The sequence below is a fragment of the Mauremys mutica genome, chromosome 8 (genome assembly GCF_020497125.1).
Source record: "Mauremys mutica isolate MM-2020 ecotype Southern chromosome 8, ASM2049712v1, whole genome shotgun sequence".
NCBI classification, from domain to species: Eukaryota; Metazoa; Chordata; order Testudines; family Geoemydidae; genus Mauremys; species Mauremys mutica.
The window spans coordinates 57,978,242-57,992,225 of NC_059079.1; the positions used below are offsets into that span (position 1 = coordinate 57,978,242).

The 13,984-nt window shown below is 49.0% G+C and overlaps 1 long non-coding RNA gene across 1 annotated transcript; it reads right to left on the bottom strand.

Moving 5' to 3' along the window:
- Positions 1-410: 410 nt before the first annotated feature.
- LOC123375365 lies at positions 411-11,803 on the bottom strand. Its single transcript, XR_006581417.1, has 3 exons — positions 11,586-11,803; positions 5,064-5,143; positions 411-3,102 (listed from the first exon to the last, which is right to left on the bottom strand). It is a non-coding gene; the product is annotated as an uncharacterized LOC123375365 (long non-coding RNA).
- Between the last annotated feature and the right edge of the window lie 2,181 nt (positions 11,804-13,984).

A 13,984-nucleotide genomic window follows, 5' to 3' on the forward strand; every position in this document is an offset into this window, starting at 1 on the left:
AGGCCATAAGCCAACCATTGTAGTGATCAGGAAGGAGCTTTTCCACCCATGTATGGTATTGTACAATTACCTCAGTGCATTAGGAATGTTTTTTACTTTCCTCTGATTTTTGAATGCTGCCAGAGGTAACATTCTGGACTCAATAGCCCAATAGTGGGCAGTCTGGTCTAGTCAATAGTCACTGGACTGGGAAACCAGCATTCTGTTCCCAGCTGTGCTACTGAGCTGCTGCATGACCTAGACCAAGTCATGTCACCTTTCTGTGTCTGTTTCCCCACCTCTAAAATGACAATAGTGATACTGGCCTTCTTTTGTATCCAGACAGGAAGTTATTTCATTTCTGGCCCTCCAATTCTGGTGCCAAAATATTGATGATGATGTCACAGATTCAGCATTATGACTGCCCAACACAGTCAGAAGGCACAGGTGAGTGGGAAAGGAATAAATCTTCATTTGAATGAGAACTAGTAAAAGGACAAGGGAAATAAAATACAAATTTACCTACTTCCTCCTCAGTGTGGTATACAAGCACCTAAAAAACATTACACACACAGGTGAAGGAATTACTCCCATTTAATAGGCCAATCCATTTGATGAAATCCTGTGCACCGAGGGCTAGTAAATTCACTAAGGATTCAAGCAAGGAAAATGGATGTGCAGAATACACCTGTGGCTCATAATAGAGAGACATGTCCCATTAGCTTTGTTTCTGTATTGCCAGTGGAGGTTAACTCCAACCTCAGCTCCACAGAGAATGACCAGCGGCCTGAGAAAGCCTTTCCCTATGAAGCTCTGAAAAGGATGTGAAGAACACTATTGTAGCCATTTGAAAATGCAGGGGGAATGGAGACAAGCAGAATGGAAGGATACCACCCAGGTTCTTGGGGAAAAGAGCCATGGGGATCCCAAGAGGGCTGGACCTCCCTCAAGATCCCTTCAGCAATAACAAGCATAGTTCTCATGGCATGCTAGGGGACAGGTTGAAAGAAGAAATCCCCCTACTAAACAAGCACCATCCTGAGCTGGTCTCCCATCCAACTACTGCCTAGGCCTGACCCCAATTCTGATGTTGCTTGTGAAATCTCAGAAGACCCCAGCTCGGGTGGAATAGTTGCATATGCTAAGAGATTTCTTATTCCCTGGGTGCCTGAAGGCTATGCTCCCTGTGTCAGAGCAGCAGGGCTCTTCTGTTGGTCCACCCTCTTAGCAAGTACTGAAATCCTGCAGGGCACAATTGATTCCTGCTGACACACTGACAGCTGTGGTTCATTAGCTTCACCCTGGATGTAGGAGAGGTAAGTGGGATGGGAGTGGAAATCTTTGCATGGAAGCTCTAGGAACACTTCAGATTGAGGTTTACGTGTCATTGTTGCTACCACCAATAAAGCCAAAGCCCAGGAAGGGTGTAACTTTGGGCTAAATTAATTGCCCAAGAACTGCATTAACACTCAGTAAAGGGGGCCTGGTGCAGCTTTGTGTCCTTCCAAAATATGGAGAGTAGCTAAATTTAAGCTACTGAAAGCCAGCAAATACAGAGTTAAGTTACAGGCCACTCTGCAATACAACCTTAACTCTGCCCCCTGGAGCCACTAATGACCACTGGGAATAGGTCAGCAAGGGGCGGGTGTGTGTGTGTGTGTGCACGTGCATTATATTAACTAGCCAGGAGGAAGAGCAAACAGAACATGCCACAGTTTGTGTCATGTACTGCAGATTTGAATCCCAGTATTTCTCTGCATGCACTCCAGCTGCCATTCATTGTGTTCAGTGCAGCTGCACCAAATGGCACAGGGATTAGTTGAAGCAGGTCACCAGATCTGTCACTGCCAGATGAGAAGAAGGACATGTGTACCTATGACACCACTTCTCCCCAGTGGAAATGAGTGCATAAGGTGTAGAATCAGAACCTAGGAGGGCAGATTCTGGGCAGAGCCAGGTAGGAACTCCCACAGCACATCACATCCAGCACTTTTTTTTTTTTAAAGTAGAAGTAAGATTTCAGATATTTTTCCTTAATGTAATGTTACCCAAGTAGTAATTAATAAGCAACTGCTACAACCTTCACCTACTTTTAATACCCAGGCTGTTGCCTAAATCTGCCTTCCACCTCCAGCTGTTCTTACCCAGCATGTTTAACAATTCCAGCAGGACACTTCCTTGCAGTTAGCATTCTCCACCCTCCTCTTCTGCACAGTTTTTAAATGGCTAGCAACAACATTGGACGTGATCTCCTCTCTTGTCGTGCGGGGGGGGGGGGGGGGGAATAATCTAGGACATGATTTCTCTCTCTCTCAGGACATAGGGTCTGGATTTCCCTGCACTTCATGCAGCTAATAATACCAGTGCAAAATTAGTGCAGATAGGGTGGCGGATGCTGCTAAATTAGAATAGTCTCATTCTACACTCACTTTGTAATATGGGATGTCAGTTCTCCACTCCTGTGATTTTATCATGAGTCTTGTGATATCTGGCATTTTTTCAAGAGCTCCAACTGCTGGAGTCAGGTCGTTACCTGAGAAGCCCAGTTTTTATTTTTACAAAGTAAATTTCTAGCCCTCCACTTGAAAACCTGATTTGCACTCCAATCTAAGAGGACAAAGGAATCAAAATTCATTTAAAAAAAATCTCAATTTTTGAATGTGTGGCCATACTGCTAACGGTAGCACCAAGTGACAAAAAACCTGACCCAAAGTATTTTTTATAACCCAGGATATTAATTTACTTTTACATCAGTGTTGCTGTCTCCTTTTAAAGGGACCCTCCCAAGACAACTTTTTATTCAAATCTTCTTACTCAGTACTAATAATATAATCAGTTATTGAAACAATTTTAAAGATCAAATTGACTTGCCAGTATTAATGCTTTGTTAACTTTCTGAAATTTCATTCAGCTTCAATATTGACACAGTACTAGACTGGTCATTAGTCAGTTTAGGGTTTAGTCATTTTCACTTCCTGGTTCTCTTCCTTTATGGGGTCTCCCTGTGTCCCAGGCTGAGCACTAGCCCTGTTTCAGCAAGGCACGTAGTAAGCACACAAGCAGTTTCCATTTGCTTCTCATTCCACATACAAGCATCATGGGCTCAGTCCTGCATTTTCAGCTCTGAAAAGGAAGGATTAAATTTAAAACAAAAAACCCACCACAAACACTAGTTTCATCAAATAGTTAAAAATATTTCTATCAACCTCTGGTTTTGTAAAATCTTTTGTAAAGAAAAGTTAAATTTGGGAGCTTCACTGCTAGACAATTGTTTCCCGTGGTTGGTTAGTCATTCAGCAGCTGCACTCCCTATCTGAAAAATATCTCCTAGCGAATCCCCATTTAAGCCCAGGTTCTGCAGAGTGCTTAAGAATAGTTAAGTCCTATTGAAATGCTTCGCTGAATACAGATGGTGCAACTTGTTGAATCTAAGAAAAATGAGAGCACATAAGGTTTGTGTGGAACCACAGATCTAAATTAAGGAACATCTTATACCAAGAAACAGCAGAGGTGCATTATTATACTGTAACACTGAGATGATCTAGGACTACCTGATACAGGAGAGACAACAAGAGAGAGAGCTCAGTGTTCCTTTATATTCTCTCTTACACACACACCAGCTAGCACAGATCCTTGGACCTATAGAACTTCAATAGGACTTCACATGGGTATAAGAATCTACACCTGTGGATCCAACTGCAGGATTGGGTCCTGAGGTAAAGCACTTAAGCATATATTGAGAGCTGTTTACACTGAGGCCAGGTCTACACTTAAAATAGAGGTAGACATAGCTACAGCACTCAGGGGTATGACAAATCCACACCCTGAGCGACATAGCAACGCCAACCTAGCCCCTGGTGTAGATGCAGCTAGGTCGAAGGAAGAACACTTCTGTGGGCCTAGCTACCATTGCTTGGGGAGGTGGTGTTCCTACAACCATGGAAAACCCCCTTCCATTTGCATAGGCTGTGTTTACACTATGGGATTATGTTGGCACAGCTATGGTACCATAGCTACGCTGGTACAGTCTCTGTACTGTAGAAATACCCTGAGGTCACTTTGCACTGCTTTGGGAGTGTGATCACAGTGGTCCCTTCTGGCCTTGTAATCTATAGAGAAGCCTTGAGGTGACTTCATTGGAAGACAAACATGCATCAAAGGCTCTAACATTTAATGAAGTTACTGGGTCAACTTGCCCTCAATTGCATGTATGCAAACTAATCCTGTTCCCTAGTGGGAAGAGCTGTGTGAGAGTTAAGGGCAGGATCTGCCCCTTACTCATTACCTTACCCCTAAGGAATTAAATGAGCACTTTCTTCCATACACTGCCCTTATTTGTTCATATGCTCATCATTACCCTTGTCACTTCTCTCATCACTGCCACTGCAGTCCGGGATCTCCCCAAACCTTCCCGGCTCTTTGCTAAAGGCAACTCAGAGTTAATGCACAGTTTTCCCTTCTGTAGAAGGCTCTCATCGGATGTGGATCAGCCATCATGCACATAAGTGATTCTCCTTTCCAGAAGCTTGTGCAAGCAAAAATTGAGCCCAACTGTTCATGCAAGAAACATATGCAACAAGCATCCCTATTGTTCTGCGAAACAGGCCCATGGAGAAGCCATTGCTGGGGAAGGAAAGCATTGCAATACTTTGATACCCACTGAGGATCTAGCCCTGTGTTTAATCAGTGGAGTTCCACTGCCATTGAGCTGTGCTGATTTACAGCAGCAGAGGATCTGGCCTGCAGACTGGAAAGAGTTAAAATTCAAATCTGGGAGGACACCCACGGGAAGAGGCAGTATGATTCTTGGGTTAACAAGAAGCAGCAACAATTGGATCCGGAGCCTGAAAGCAGGAGGAATGCACATAGCTCTGTTAGCTCCTTTACTGCCTTCATTAACATGCAAACATCACATCAAGTACTGAGGGGCGGCTTTGTTTCCCAGACAGGCGCCACCAGATCCAGTCGCAAATAAATGTCGATGGTAATAACACTTGATATACTTAATACTCTACAACTACAGCAAGTTGTAGCCAAAGCACTCAATTTTCTGCCACTCCCAACCCTACATACAGGCACCTCACCCATTCTCCAGGCAGTCTCAGCACCTGACTCTGCTCCTGCTCCCTTGTGCATGTTTGCCCCATCGCAAGATCTCCAGCACCTGGAACAAGAGCAGAAGGGGAGCACTTTGGCCCAGATTCAGTAAGCATATGGGCCATCTCAGTGAAGTTGAGGGGGCTTGAGCTTAAGTGCTTTGCTGCTTCCAGGGCTCCAGCAGCAGAATGGTTATGAGCAGTTAGAATTACTATTAGGAGCAGGAGAGATTAACCCCTTTGCAGGTACGTGACACCTTTAAAATGACACTGACCCAGATGGCTATACAGCTCCACTCCCTATACAACAGCCTCATAGCGCACTGCATATGGCAACCCCTCGTGACCATGCGTGAGCCCCCTAATGCCCTGAGGGAGCTCTGGGGAAGAAGGGCAGGTGGCCAAGCACCCATTTGTATTAGACAGACACATGATGCTTGGTGGTGGGGTTAGGCCCTTTCTTGCACAAGCTCCAAATTCACTCCTGGTTTTTTTTTTGTTGTTTTTTTTTTAAATCACACACACACACACACACACACAGTCCAGCAGGAGTCAGGTTTATTGCGAGATGCTAAAGAAGTGGGTGGCTGTGGAAAGGTTCCCATGTCTATTTTCTAGTGTCCCAAAGTAAACCTCTCTCCCTCTAAAGGAGGACAATACAATAATTGCCCCCCCCAAGGCTACCTGCAGGGCTGTTGCTGGGCCCTTTGCCCCATCCCACCACTCTGCCCTGCCCAAAGTCTGAGCTAGAACCAGGGCCGGCTCCAGGGTTTTTGCTGCCCCAACCAACCAAACAGGCGCTCGTGATCAGCTCTACCGCCGCCGCTTCAGTCTTTGGCAGCAATTTGGCGGCTGGTGCTTCGCTCTGAGAGGGAGTGAGGGACCTGCCGCCGAAGAGCTGGATGTGCCACCCTAAGCACCTGCTTGCTGGCCTGGTGCCTGGAGCTGGCCTTGGCTAGAACAGCCAGGGCAACAATACAAACAGTACTTTATGCACAAAGTGCATTATATAGAGAGCTAAATACACATGTGATTTAGTGCTGGAGGGGAGCAGTTTGTGATAGATGGAGACAGGCTTCTCCTGCAAGAGCTGGCAAGATAGAGGCCCCATCTGAGCCTTGTTTACTGCTTCCTGAAGAAAGAATTATTCTGTCACATCCAATTGCCTAAGAGCTTCTTCCTAGGATGTGTTTGTTAGCGCCACACTAGCACTTATCTGAGCTCCAATGGGGGCGCGCGTGCCTGGATATGCACAGAGCTACAGCAACCTGTGCAGGAGGGAGATCAGCCAGGCAGAGCTCTGTTGTGGCATTTCTCTCAGGGAGGGAGGAGAGGAGGGATAATGCTTAAGTGGTGGTGTCACAAGTGAGTTATGTCATTGTCCGTAATGTCAGGTGATGTTAGCCCTCAAGTATTTTAGATCTAGAGATGCTATGAAGATTCCCCCTTAAGCCGGACTGGGCTGAAAGGCTTAGCAGACACCAGGGGACTGTTGGAGGTGAGGGAACAATACTGTGTTAACCTATTATTACCTTTCACTGGTTATATTATCAAGGGAATAGCAGCGGAGGCTGGAGTGGTGCCATTCACCACCAAGCAATTTCCAACTCATTCATACAACGCCCCTGTGATGTGGATCACCCCCATCACAGAGGGTGCAGAAGAACAGAACTAGATGATACTAGCAAAAACCATGTGAGCATTGGCCTGAATTGCAACTGACTTGATAACACTCACACAGCTTTTGATTCGCTACTTGTGAAGGGTCAAGGCTGTTGTCCACACACCTCATTTGGGGACTAGAGGTTAGTTGTCCAAATAGCCACTCACACATGCCATGAAGGTTGTGTGAACCACAGGACAGCAATTAGTAAGGACTCAGCCCAATGAGATTCATTCACCCAAATCAGGAAGCACAACCACCACCATGTGATTAACCAGAGCCCACAAATACAGAAGAGCAAATAGTCATGAGAGCAGCTTGTGAACTCCTCTTAGGTTGAAAATGGTTCACACCAACCCCAATTCAGCAAGGCACTTAAGCACATGCCTAGCTTTAAGCATGTCTCTCACTGATTTCAAGGCACATGCTTAAGTATCTTGCTGAATTAGGGGCACGGTCTGTATGTGAAACCATGACAGCAGTGAACCTTTGCTTGAATGCGTTTACCAGATACAGAGCTAGGAGTTTCAAGCTGGAATTTGGCTTGGGGGGCGGGGCGGGGGGAGAACCACACACACACACACCCCTGCCTCTTAAGAAGGGTCATTGAGGTGTCAGAGAAAACTAGCTTCGATTTGTCTGGGCCTTTCAAAATTGCATTTCAAATACGTACCATAGATTTTTTTCCCCTCCATGTGGGGCTGCAAGGGCCAGATCCTCAAAGATATTTTGATTTCAGTGAAACCAAGGAGCCTAAATACCTGCGAGCCTTTGAGCCAAGAAGTGACACTCAGGAAGGACTCAGGCCCAGATTTAGGATCTGGGCCCCGCTGGTTATGCTGGGTACCTGGCTTCTTTAACAGCAACGAGAAGATGTAATGCAGGTGCCCTACGGAACTTGGCACCTTCATTTTGCATCTCCTGACTTGTGAGCACTTAAGCCTTTGCAGGGTTAGGACTTCAGGTTGCACACTTATGCCTGGTCCTTAACGTTACCCATGTGAGCAGCCCCTTGAATTTGATGGCCTGACTCCTCAGCTGGTCCATTTACTTCACTGGCTCTATCCTAGTTTATACGCAATTCCTAGTGCTCCTGATTCTGCCCAGCTCTACTCAATTCCTTCTTCCTTTCCCTGTGATAGTTTCCCTAAAAGGTCCCTCTGCAGTTAGTTTTGAGGGGAGTTTTCAGGGGAGTTTTTCACTTCCCCAAGCGAACTGTTGTGCACTGTGGCAAAACAGCCTCTGCCTTTCACATCACCCTGAGATGACTGCATGGGTGAATATATGCAGGCACACACGGTGTATAGAAGCGCACATCCCATGCTTCACCACTCAGCAGAGTTCCTCCCAGGTTGCCTGTGAGAAATGAAAGCTTGCAGCCCACCTAGCAGGTTAACAAATCCAGGCTGTGGTAGAACAAGGGAGGCGCCCTATTACTAGTCAGAGAACCCTCACAGAGGATAGCCTATAAGCAGGAGAGGGCTGCTGGCACATGGATGCTGCAGCGGGAGCACCTCTGTTGATCTTGCTGCGGTAGTGTGGTGGGTGAGTGCATGTGTAGTGAGTGGGGTGGGGCTCGGGCCAGTGGCTGGTGAAGAGGTGTCCATGTTCCCAAAATGCACCTCGCGCTAACCCACCACCCTCACCAGCAATCTCCACCAAGGAACCAACGTCTGCATTCTGCATGGCCCTTGGAGACTGAAATTCCCTTTCAGGGCTAGAGGCCAGGCTGAGCAGTGATACGGAGACAGGGCTTGGCATGGGGAGGGGGGGAGGGAAATGAGCCAGCATTGCCGCTGCCTGTGCTGTAGAGAAAGGATCTTGCTGCCCCAGCCTGCGCTTTTCACCAGCGGCAAACTTGCTTCATAAAAGCAAGAGTCGAGGGGAAAATACAGCAAACACTTAGGGCAAAATTGTCAAAGGTGCCCTATTAGGACGAATGGGAGTTGGATGTCCAGATTCGTTAGGGAACTTTGAAAAAACAAACAAAAACCCCCACCACACACCACCACCTCACCTTTCTATCTGTAGCCAGGTAAAACACCAGCATTAGAAAGGGCTTCAAACAGACCCTTACACAGACTGCATGTTCAAGTGAGACAGGCGGAATCCTAGCTCCCCTCCCCCCTCCACCTCAAGGAGGGGTCTGCAGACTCACCCCCATCATTAGCTTGGCCTAGTTCTGGCTGCTCCTAGCCTGCGAGAACAGCCCTGTGCAGGGAGGGGCTGACAATCAATACAGTAGGTAGAAGCAGTATGAGGTTGATTTTTTTTCCTCCCTTCAATGAGCACAAGTCTCAATATTTGATGAGCCAAGAGGCTTTCTCCAGATCTTAGCAGCATGAGGCTCTGTGGTGGGAGCAGCTTGCCTGAGGGATGGCAGGAGGAGCTCGAATGCAGCACTGCACAAGCAGTAATGGGAGATGCTGAGCCATGCCCCTAGACTGAGGAGTCAGAAACTTCCTCCAGCTCACCCTCACCCACCAGAGCATCCCACTTATTAATTTCCTTCTCTGTAGCCCCTTCCTAGCTTTACTTATTCCCCTGGCTCTCTGGCCACACCATTTGGCCCCCAGTAACTTGGCACATGGATGATGCCCTCAACCCCCTCACTGTTTTGCCACCCATCACTATCTCCCAACGCCTGTTTCCCTGCCCAGCCCCATGCCCACCCAGAGAGGGCACTCAGACATTTGGGGCAAAGCTGGGATTTTTTACAATCACCACCCAGGACTTACCTAGGAATCTACCTAAGGAAAAGGCCTCATGGAGACATTACAGGCCCCCCAGAGAGGAGCTTTATTAAATGGAGCTGGTTACTTCAGCAGCCTAGATAGAACTAGATAAATTCATAGAGGAGAGGTTGATCAATGTCCATTAGCCAGGAAGGGCAGGGATGGGGTCCCTAGCCCTTGTTTGCCAGAAGCTGGGAATGGGCGAGAGGGGATGGATCACTTGGTGATTACCTGTTCTGTTCATTCCCTCTAGGGCACCTGGCATTGGCCACTGTTGGAAGACAGGACACTGGGCTACATGGACCTTTGGTCTGACCCAGGATGGCCAGCTGTTCATATGGATATCCACTTAGCTAACTGCCATAAGAGAAAACCTGGCAGCTGGTAAAGCAATTCGTGACAATCCATGGCTGGGCGAATTCAGCCCACCCCACTCAGGCCAGGAGTCACCTCTGGAGCCCAAGGGAAATCAGTGCTCTGTGAGCTCAGCAGGAAGGATAACAGGAATTAATGGTCAGATGCTCAGGTGGTTTAAATGAACATCACTCCATTGATTTCAAAGGTCACTGAAGTTACACCAGCTAAGGATCAGGGCCTGAGAAACCAGGGTGATCCTAGATCTGTTGAAAGCTAGACTAGCAAGAAAGAGGGGAGAACATTACTCCCTTTCCCTTTGTTATCCCCCCCCCGAAACTGGCCCTTGGCACCATACAGGAGATTGCATGGCTGGGCACAGCACAGCCTAGGAAGGGAACTCTCGTCACAGCCCATAATCCAGCCCTCAGACCAGAAAAGTTAGGAACAGCTCTGGGATCATGGGTCTAGGCAACACCAGGCTCACAGACCAGACAGCTAGACAAGGCTGGGAGACAGTCGTGATTAGACAAGGAGGGAGTATCACCAGAGTGACACCACTCAGTACTTTACTCCAGGGCCTTTCCCTCCTTTGCTCTGCCTGCCAAGCCACAGCTGGGTTTGGCTCAGCAGATTCTCTTCCATCATCAGGAAAGCTGTGGGTAAAGCAGCTTAATTCAGTAAGTAGAGAAAACATGCCCTCTGGGACCTGTGGTTCACATGGCCTCAGTGGCTGGTAACAGCCCACAACCCACAGCTTGGGATGTACAGGGGCGGTCACAGGAGCTGAGCCTGGGCACAATGCAACTCAGAACAGCTCAGCCCTGCCCTTTTGCCTTCCTGGGGAAAGGGGCAAAGGACGAAACAGATACCGTATAAGCACAAGGGGAGAAGTTACAGCTCAAGATGCAAGGAGGGAAGCAGCGAGAATTAACCCCTTCTGTAGGGGTCCCACTCAGACCTGCTTTGCAGGGCTTGTGCAGACATCAATCCCGCAACAGGAACTCCAGTGTTCGGTGTCTAGTTTAGTCCCATCCAGCTCCAGGGCTGGAGCTCACACCTTCCAGCTCCTTACCGCTGCTTTGTTCACCAGGGAGCAGGGCAGCATGTGCAGCTGGCCTATGCTTTATTCCAAAATACTCAGTGTTCATGTAGCCAAAAGGCCCCAGCCATTTGATTTAACCTCAAGGTAGCCACTGGACCAGAGATTCCTCAAGGGGATTCCAGGAGCAGGGTGGGAGGAGGAAAGTTCCCATGAGTCACCAAGCCAGAGGCAAATTAAAGCAGCAGTGTTACAGGCCCAGGTCTCACTCCTGGAGTTATGTGATGTCAGAATCACATTGTTTTTAACTGACACTAAGTTTCTAGCTCACCTGGTTGCACAGAAAGGCTTGAAAACATGATCCAAGTATAAACACTGTCATGAAACCTGCTTGAGTCTGCCAGCAGCCTGACACAAGCTGGATCTGGCCCAAGGAGTTAGAACAGAAACCGTTCTGCAACCCTAGGCCAGTTTCCAGATTCACCCATCACGATTCCCCCGTGCGGCTGGGTACAATAACACCAGGGTACTGCCTCCTTTCCCCCCTCACCTTAAGGGCTCCACCACAATGGGTCTGATGTTACCTTAACCCTGGACTGGTTTATTATCCCACATAAGTGCCAACAATCCTTGAAGGCCCCCCAAACACCACTCATTTATCCCCCGCACAATGCACCTAGCCGATAAGTGCCCCCACACCCAGTCCAACAACTCACCCCCTATGCCAGCTCCGGTGGGCTCTGCCACACTCAGCACTCTGTAGCTCCCCACCTGTTCTTCTAGCCAAAACAGCCACCCCAGCTAGAGTCCTCTGCAGGCTTCTTCCTGGCCTCTGCATGGGGAAGATCACCAGACTACCCCTCTACTAGGCTTTGCTTCTCGCCTCAGCCCTTTTCAGCCTCCTGGCCCAGGCTTTCTACCTCAGCAGACTAGCCCCACCCCTGGCCTGCTGCCCTCAGCTTTCCCCCAGGGACTGTCTACAACCCCCCCCCCCAATCACAGCTGTCTTCCTTTTATTCATTAGCCCTAAATGGCACCCCACCCTCTTAATCAGCTCAACCTGGGATGTAGCTGTGCTGGGGAGTGGGCGGCGGTGTCCCCCTTCACTTAAGGGGACAGCAGGGGTGCTAGAACAATTTGTACAGTGGGGGTGCTGAGAGCCATTGAACCAGACTGTAAACCCTGTATATGATGGAAACCACTTCAAGCCAGGGGGTGTGGCACCCTGTGAGAACTAGCAGCAGTGCTAGGGATGTCACCAGAGCCACCCTGGAATCACCAGTGCATGAGATCAGAACAGAGTCCCTTCGAGGGGGCTGTGTGCTAGCAAGCAAAGGATCGTGCAATTCACAGAAAGCATACAAAGGCCAGTGTGCAGGCAAGGCATTAGGGCAGTGCTGCCCAGAAGAGCTTAGAAGCTCAGGACTCTGTCTCCGGCACCTGGGTGGAAAGAGGATGTCAGTCTGAGCAGCTGATATTTTGATCAGTAGCAGAATTCAAACCCGAACAGCTCCAGCTCCAGTTCCCACTAGCATCCTCTTTCCACCCAGCTTCCATGTGGCCACTTGCCATTCCATGCCCAGGATTCCTCCCCAACCTCTGACTTCTGGAAACAACTGGACTCAATTGTCCTCTCACACTTGACTTGCACTGAGGTGAGTGAGAAGAGACTCACATCCTTGCAGTGTTGGAGGAGGAGACACCCTTGCCTGGGGTGGGCCTGACAACTTAGCATCACATGGCCCAGAAGAGGACAAGCTGCAGTGGTGCTGCTCTTCACCAAGAGGAACCGGAAGGGAAACATGAAGAATTTTGAAACCACCTGGGTACTCTTGGGACATGCAGCTGTGACCTAGGTTACCTGGTGACTTTGGCTCATCATATCGATGGCATCTGCGTCCTTATTCAGTTGCAGGTCACCTGTAGCTCCTCAGTGGCTCTCTCATCTATTCTATGTGCGAGTATGAAGATCACCAGCAGCGGGAGAGAAGATGCTGCTAAAGTCACCATTTACACACTCCTCAGCTGGCATAAATGAGCACAGCTCCTTTGACATTACTTGAAAGAGGACGGCTCAGAGCAGCTGAGGAGCTGGCTCAGCACTTTGAATAGAGCTGGTAACCAGAGCCCTGAATGCTCAGAACATGGCTGGTATGTACACCCAGTGAGAACCCCACAGTGCCCTCCTGTGTGCATGTCTGCTTGCTACTTTCCCCCTGCTGAGGCATTCTGGGACAGATTTTTCCCAGGATGCACTGAGACAAGCAGGTAGCATTGCAAAGGTGGGCTCACACACACAGTCGGACACGTGGCTATGTGGTGAAAAGCTGCTGTCTGAACGCGGGGTCAGATCTCAGAGGAGGAGTTATGGGGGGGACGACTGTAAACATGGCTGCGCTTTTGGCCCAGAGAGGATGGAAGGCTGAGATTTGCAAAGCTGCATATGAGAGTTGGGTGCTAATCGCCATTCAAACTAATGGGAACAGAGGGGCCAATCCTCGGAGTCCTTTGACAGTCACAGCTTTCGTATTGACAATGGGTTTGTGCTGCTGTGAGGGGAGAAGGCTGCTCCATTGAACAGGGCAGCGACAGGAGGAGGGACCGGCTCCTGCTTCTTCTCAAGGCATCAGAGGCCCCAAAGTCCATGATGGGCTGATCATCCCTTGCCCTTGGTTTGAGGCTCTTTGTAGTGGGCAACTCCCCCCATTTTCCCTTTTCCAGTCAGCAACCCTAGGTGATGCTAATGCAGCTATGACCCACCAAACCCCTCCCCCTCACCTCTCCAGGCCCCCCCATGAGGTCACCTGCATCCGCTGCCACACTGCGGACATAGGCCGCGCTGCTAGCAAAACGTGCTGCATGATTGCCAACACAGCAAGGCAGCCACCATCTCTTTCCAAACACCCCACCAGTGGGTGCAAGGGAGAATGCTGGCAGCTGCGGAAGACAAAAGGCGGAGGGCATTGTCCCTTTAAGACATCACTCTCCATCCATCACTCTCCTGCAGCCAAGGCACTGCCCTCATTTCAGGCTGGGCTAGAGGGAGGCCAGGCCCCAGAAGTAGCAGAATGATGCCCAAATCTCCTAATGGAGCTTGACAGCAGAGGGATTAAAA